This window comes from Pyrus communis, chromosome 17 (genome assembly GCF_041283825.1).
Source record: "Pyrus communis isolate YQ-2024b chromosome 17, ASM4128382v1, whole genome shotgun sequence".
Taxonomy (NCBI): domain Eukaryota; kingdom Viridiplantae; phylum Streptophyta; class Magnoliopsida; order Rosales; family Rosaceae; genus Pyrus; species Pyrus communis.
The window spans coordinates 25,649,421-25,657,500 of NC_142581.1; the positions used below are offsets into that span (position 1 = coordinate 25,649,421).

An 8,080-nucleotide genomic window follows, 5' to 3' on the forward strand; every position below is an offset into this window, starting at 1 on the left:
GTATTTTTTTTTTTTTTAATTTGGCCACAAAATCCGTCTCACTCCAGCATTGCTATCATGGGAAGAGACTTTGAGGAGAATTTATTGATAAACAAAAAAAATACAATATGTCAAGGGGGGACATGAGGTCAAACCTAGACCATTAAATAATTCATAACAACAATTGAAAACCTTTTTTAGTAAAACCTATAACAAGGAAGCTTAGAAAGGTTATGAGAATAAGCAGCTGCAGCACAAGGAGGGCATGAATCCCACCAATGGACACCGGGGTGCTCAACACCATAATTGGCCAAACAATCAGCAACTTGATTACCTTCTCTAAAAATATGAGAAATTTACCTACATGGAGGATAGTAAAACTTGACAGTTATGCCAACTGACCAAAAGCCTCCATGGGATAGATGTCAAGGAAGGTGAGGATGAAGAGAGAAGATGAACAACTAGTGAAGAGTCACATTCAATCCATAAGGAATGCCAACCTTTATCCCAAGCTAAAGATACAGCATGAATAATAGCATGTAATTCGGCATCCAAAGAAAAGGCCAAGCCTATTGAACCCGCAAAACAACCAAGAGAATTACACGTAAAATCTCGAAAGATACCACTAAATGCAGCCACACTAGGGGAACCTTTTGCAGCCCCATCAATATTCACTTTGATCCAAGACTGAGAAGGTGGACGCCACAACACCTCAATAATTTTTGGAACCTTAGCAGGACGTCCACGAACACCAATAGAATGAAGAATGCAAAACTCTTCCACAAAATTCTTCATACAGCCGGAATTGAGAGAATCAATTTCAAGGAGTTGACATTTAATAGACCTTACAACATAATTGATGGAAACAACCTCCTCATGAAAACGAACAACGTTGCGAGCATGCCAAATAGAATAAAAACCAACTCCAATCATACCCAACCAAAGCAGTTGCACTTGGGTACCAAAACCTTGTTGTAAAGTGACACGCCTTGACCCCGAGGTCCTGGGGACATCGAGATGGTCACGTGCTGGCCGACACCCGAAGGGTGACGAAAGCCATTTAATTTAAACGAAAGCTGAGAAATAAGCTAAAATATGCAATAGGGGCTAGTTACACAAATAAAAGTTCAACTTCTAAGTATTGAAATTAGGTAATTACACAACACGTCCAGAGCATAAGTCTGTCACAGAGTACAAGCAGAAAATAAGATAGAGAAGTGCTATTACAATAGATGGCGAAACGGAGCGAATATAATACAATATCACTGGTAGGGGAATGCCTCGTAGCTCAGATCGTATTCCTCGTTCATAGGTCCTGAAGGGGGCGCAAAACAAACATGAGTGGACCAAGTTGATATATATATATATATATATATATATATATAAACAGTTATTAACGTACTAACCCCAAGGTTTTATGAAAACACAAATATAATGATAAACATAGGTTTTCCGAAACCTAGCATGCTGTGCAATGCCTCAAATCATAATTTGCATAAGATAATAAACACTAGTGAATGTCCGATAACTCTTCAGGCCCCATGCCGGCTTCCCGTCTCTGAGCAGACAGTCAGAGGAAAAATACACTTCGGGCCCATGCCGGCTCCCCGTCCCTGTGCTAAATAGCCAGAGGAAACACACTCCAGGCCCTATGCCAACACCAACCCGTTGCCCGGGACGGACCAGATCTATCCCTACGTCCCATAGCCGAAAGGACCACTAGGTAAGTACAAAAGCAGTTAACATACATATATTGAAAATCAACTTCATAGTATAAAGTCGACGGGACGGACCGGATCTATCCCTACGTCCCGTAGCCGAAAGGACCACTAGGTAAGTACAAAACCAGTTAACATACATATATTGAAAATCAACTTCATAGTATAAAGTCAACCATCATCTATACTATAAAGAGGTGTTCTAAACATGTTCTAAATATCATATCGTCATCCATCAGATATTCTATAAGAACATGGGTTATAGGAAAAATGGTAATAATTCAAACTAGCCTCAATAAGCATGTATTCTCAAAGCGTTTTGTAAAACATAATCATCAAATCATGCTTTTCATGTATGCATTTCTACCATTAAAACATGCATTTTTAGAAAGGGTCCACTCACCGTACACCGCTGGTGCAAACCGTACCCGACTGGAATAACGGAATCACTGCTATGAATTGCACCTAATCACACAAATGGTACCTTCAGTCAAACTCTATTCAAACGATTGAATTTGGGAAAACGGACATCGGAAACGGGTTTAGAACGTCAAAATTAGCCTAGGAAGGGTCCCGCACGAAACCCAAAAAGTCAACCCCAAGGTCAAAGTCAACGGTCAAAGTCAAAAGTCAACGCTGACCGTTGACCCGGTCAACGGGTCATGGGTCAACCCGTCAGAGTCAACCCGGGTCAACCCAGTTTAAGGTTTCGGTATTTAATCCGGGTTTGGGTATTGGATCCGGGTTTGGGTTAGGAAAAATGGGTTTAGGTTTTAGGTGGGCTGGGTTAGAGTTTTAAACCACATAGCCCAAAGGCCCAAATATAAAGGGTTTTGGGTTTGCTAACACGGCCTTAAGGCCTTTGGGTCTTAAAGAAATAAAATAAAATAAATAAAAAAGAAAAGGGTTAGGGTTTTTGGGCTGAAAACCAAAACAGGCCTAAGGCCCGTGGGGGAGAAACAGCCTGAAGGCCTGGTGCGCATCGGAGGAGGACGCCGGAGCTTTCACAGCTCCGGCCAACTTCAAACGTGCAAACGAAACCCCGATCTAGGTATCAAAATGAAACACTAGACGAGAGGAGTATTTTTATACCTTTGGTTCGCATTAAAAAGGCCTGTGGTGGTCGGAAAACTCCTCGACAACCACGAAACTCGCCGGAGATGGGTGTGCCTTCACCCGTGTCGATCTCACTCCAAAACCTTGGAAATAACGAGCCCAAACTCAGTAAAACACATCCAAGCAACGACTAACATGAATAAACGGGAAGAAACAAAGCTTACCCAACCGGAAAAACAATAAAACTCGCCGGAGATGCTCGGTTCCTACGTCCTCCCCGGCGACGAGAGCAAGGGAGAGAGAGTTGAGGTTTGATGGCGATGATGATGACTATCTCTCTGAGCAGGTGCAGCTATAGGCGTGTGTGCACAGTCACGGTGTAGGAGAGGAAGAAAGACGAGAGGGCTTCGAGAGAGGGAATAAAGAGTGCAGACAAAAAGAAAAAGAAGAAAAAAGAAAGAAAAAAAAGAAGGTCACGGCAGGTAGGGGACAGAAAGAGAAAAGAGAGGTGTGTTGGGGTACTGCCACGTGGCAGCCTAGGGATAGGGTCAAATCTAATTTCCAGATCTTGATTGGGTGAAGAATGGACTAAAGTGATAATTCTATAAATTTTTAGGGAGAATTACATAATTACACTTATAAGCAGGGGCGGGTGTAACATAAAGGATAATGGAAAAAGCTAAAAATATCTTGAAATAAATATTGAACTCTGAATAATTCCAAAGAAGAAGACCAAATTTACATGCAAAAGAGCACTCAAAGAAAATATGTGAAGCAGTTTCCATACCTTCACAACAAAGAGAGCACATAGATGCTATAGCAAAACCTCTTTGCTGCAAGAGATCGTCAGTTAACATCTTACCATGTAAATACTTCCACAATGTAACCGAATTATGAGGGCGAAAGCAAGATTGCCAAACCCATCGATCCCATTGAACCACTGGTTGTTTATTACGTTTAAAATCATAAGCCAAAGATAAAGAAAGGTCACCATTTGAAGCAGACAACCAAACCATTTTGTCATCAATCCCATTCTTTGAAGGAAGCCTAATAGAAGAAATATCATCCCAAATAGGCACTAGCCATGAATGTAAAGTAGGTGGGGGCATCCAACAACCATCCACAATAAAATCAGAAACTTTAGCTCGAAAAGCCTTACATAAATCTAGTGGAATACCAAGCCTATCAACTATTGGAAAATCTAACCATCTCGCATGCCAAAAATTAATATTTTGACCATTACCTATCACCCATTTTGATCCATGAAAAATATCTGAAAAAAAAGGGCGTAAACCAGGCTAAATGGAGGAACTCTTGTATGTAGAACACGACTGTCCAAGACAATTAAAAAACCGACCTTGAAAAAACCGTGAAGCCATAGATGAGGTAACCAAAATATCCCAAAACTTTTTCAATAAAAAGGCCTTATTTAAAGCTAAAAAATTACGAATGCCAAGACCTCCTTTATTTAAGGGAACACAACATTTTTTCCATGCCACAATAGAAAATCCACAAGAATCAGCACATCCTGTCCAAATGAAATTTCGAGTCCAACTACGAACCTGTTTTAATACCGTAGGTGGCCAAGAATAAACTGAGAAAGTATGAGACAACATGCTTACCACAACTGACTTGACCAAAGTAACTTGACCAGCCATTGAGAGAGAGTGACCTTGCCATTGAGAAAGACAAGAACGTATTCTATTTGCTAATGCTTGAAAATATGCCCTTTTAGGTTTGCCTTTAAAAATAGGAACCCCCAAATAAGTAAATGGAAGCTCACCTTCAGAGACATTGAGCCAGGATAAAATACGCAAACGACGCGCAGAAGCCAATTTCCCAATATAAATACGAGATTTACCTTTACTAATACATTGACCAAAATTCACACCATATTCTTCAATAAAATGCATAACGTTCATAAGGCTGCACTTGTCACCTTTGCAAAAAACCATTATGTCATCCGCATAGAGAATATGAGAAGGAGCAGTCACTCTCCGAGAGGAAGAAATGGGTTTAACCTTTCCAGAATTTACAAGATCCACTAGACCTCGACTAAAAACCTCTTCAGCAAGACAAAAAAAAGGAGAGGGGATAGAGGATCGCCCTGAAGAACACCCCTACTACATCCGAAAAATCCAACAGGTGAACCATTGAATAATATAGATAGCCGGGCTGAGGAAAGGATTACACGAACCCATTGAACAAAAGTGTCATGGAAACCAAAAGCTCTAAGCACCCGATCTAGAAAGTCCCAATTGAGAGTATCAAAAGCTTTAGCAACATCAAACTTAATAGCGACATTACCCCCAAAACACTTATTGTCCAATAAATTAACACACTCCGAGGCCAACAAAATGCAATCTGAAATATGCCTGCCCTTAAGAAATGCGTATTGTTTCGGCAAAATAATTCGAGTAGCCACAAGAGCAAGCCTATCTGCGAGAATCTTTGTAATGACTTTGAATATAAAATTAGCGATGGCTATCGGCCGAAATTGAGAGATAGAATCGGCCTCTTGGACTTTAGGAATTAGAGCTACAAAACTAGAATTCAAATTGGGTAAAATATAACCTGTCTTGAAGAAATCTTGGACAGTCAAAGAAACCTCAAATCCAACGAAATCCTAGCAAGCATGGAAAAAAGAACCACCAAAACCATCTGGACCTGGAGCACTATCCGGATTCATAGAAAATACAGTTTGTTTAATCTCCTCCAATGTGGAAATAGCCAGTAAAGTCTCATTTTCAGGTGTAGTAACCAAAGGAGGAATAAGACGAGTAACCAAACCTGTATCAATAGCAAGGCCATCATCATGAAAAGCATTAAAAAAATGCTCCACCACATGATTGCGCAAAATCTCAACATCCTCAACCAATTCCAAACCGATACACAGAGAAGAAATAAAATTACGAGTCCTGTGAATTTTTGCCAAAGTATGAAAATAACTCGTATTACGGTCTCCATCTCGCAACCATTTAGACCGTGTTTTATCCTGCCAAAATTTTTCTTGAACTAGCAGCGCATGAGACAAGTAGTAGAATGAGCTTGTAATTCAGCCCCATGACGTTCATCAGTAAAACCCTCTGTGGAGATTTCTAACTGAATTTTTTCTAAAGCCTCTCTAGCATTGTCCACGGCAACATTGACATTTCCAAAAACATCAGCATTCCAATGTCTTAGAATAGGCTTTAGCAACTTGAGCTTTTGTTGAAGAATAAACATAGGACAACCATAAACTTGAATAGACTGCCATGAATTTTTAACCAAATTAATAAAATCAGGATGATCTAACCACATGCGATGAAAGCGAAAAGGAGTAGGACCTTGAGCTGCAAACTTTTGAAAAGAAACTAGAAGAGGATTATGATCTGAAGAATGACGAACCAACGTGGAGCAATTGGTGATAGGCCAGGCATCCAGCCAATTCACTATGAGATGATATGCCAATTCCATTAGTCCAAGAGAAAGGGGAGCCCTTAACATCAATCGGAACCAAACCACACGTATCCACCATAGCTTGAAACTCCTCACATGCTATTCGACGAGGCAAAATACCCACCATTTTCTCATGTGCGCCAAAAACCGCATTAAAATCACCCAAAATAAGCGAAGGACCTGAAAAGCTGGCACAAACTTGAGCAATAGAAAGCCAAAGTGGTCGACGTTCCACCACTGTTGTAGCAGCATAAACAAAAGTAATACAGTGGGTAGTGCCAGCTACTAAAAATTGAATAGTAATATGTTGACTTGAAGTAGATAAAACCGTAGGAGATAAAACATTAGCTGTGTGAAAAACCCAAATATTAGGCAATCTCTGACCTCTATCATTTACTCCCAGAAAATGCATACCAATAGATTTCCAAAAACATGGACAAATTTTCATTTTAGAAGTCATAGGTTCTGCCAAACAAAGAAAATCAGGAGAATGTTTTCTGACAAGGCTCTGTAAAGCTCGTCTAGTGGGGCGATTTGCTAAGCCCCGAATATTCCAATAAATGGTCTTCATGGATCACGGGGAGCCATAGCAGCAACCCTAGCACGAGTATAGTCTCACGCTCGTAGGTATGATAACCAGATTCCCGTTGTTTTTTCCGTAATCTTCTCTTCTGAGATTTTGAGAGAACCAAAGTCATGTCATCCTCAGAAACATTATTTGCACCATCTAAATCATTGTTTTCTCTACTCGCAACATTATTTTGAAGAGCATCTTCCTCCACCATAGTGTACCAATCATTAACCTTTTGAATTTCAGCGCGAACTTGAGGAGATAAAGAAGGAGAACTAGCCTCTTGAACTTGAGAAACAACTTGAACAGAGTCATTAGCATTACATCTCTCAGAGAGCACAAGAGAAGAGTTTAATTGAATACCTATAAGGGGAGTATCCATCGGAGTATCAGAAACATGGTCACAAGTTGTATCATTATCATCAACTAAACCTTCCACAAAATGTGAAGGAGAAGCATCATCTAAACCTCTCGCACTAGAGAGGGAGTTCTTACTAACCAAACCAGCCTTAGCCAATTGACTAACCACATGATCATGAGAACCTGGAGTTTCTGAAAACTTATGAGTTTCAATTTCTCTATAATGTAGGATTACAAGGGATGAATTTCCTTCATAGCTAATCCTCTCTAATTCCTTCCAAAACAAAAAGTATAACTATAGTTTCATTTTTTTTTTTATTATCTGAGTAGAAATTGCATTCAAAAAATCCATCCACAATGGAAATATATATAGGTCCAGAAGGGTGCCTCAAAAACATGAAGGGCATTACAGATATGCCGCATAAGCAAGCAGGATTGGCCAACCTCCACCACTGTCAGGAGCATACATTTAGCGTCCTTCAATCAGTGTCATTGTAGCTTCATTTGTGAGGAAAGTATTCGAAGGCTGTGGTTGAGGATGAGAGACTGTGTTTTGGATAGTGAATAGAGGCTGCTTAGGTTGTGCACCACCAATTATACATAAAAACTACATCCGGCATGCTCGGCCTATCCATCGCATTGTCCTGTACACAAAGCAGCCCAATATGCACACATTTCATTACTTCTGAAGCCGAATATGAATCAGCCGTCAGCATTTCATCTACCAACTCCAATTCCCTGCCTTCCTTCCATAACTGCCATGCATAGGCTAGTAAGCCTAGCTGTCGACCATAGATATAGAAGGCGGTATTCTTCTTGCTGCTAATAATCTCCAATACCAAGACCCCAAAGCTGTAGACATCAGATTTTTGAGAAAATATTCCACCCATGGCATACTCCAGAGACATATATCCACTGCGCGAACATGAAACTCATTAGTATATATGTAGCTGACATA

At 40.3% G+C, this 8,080-nt stretch overlaps 1 pseudogene across 1 annotated transcript in view; it reads right to left on the minus strand.

The window, feature by feature from the left end:
* Positions 1–7,406: 7,406 nt before the first annotated feature.
* LOC148689688 (G-type lectin S-receptor-like serine/threonine-protein kinase At1g61500) overlaps positions 7,407–8,080 on the minus strand; it is an 11,234-nt pseudogene continuing 10,560 nt past the window's right edge. Inside the window, exon 10 of the transcript XR_015958146.1 lies at positions 7,407–8,037. The product of XR_015958146.1 is annotated as a G-type lectin S-receptor-like serine/threonine-protein kinase At1g61500 (transcript). The remainder of the gene's footprint in view (positions 8,038–8,080) is intronic.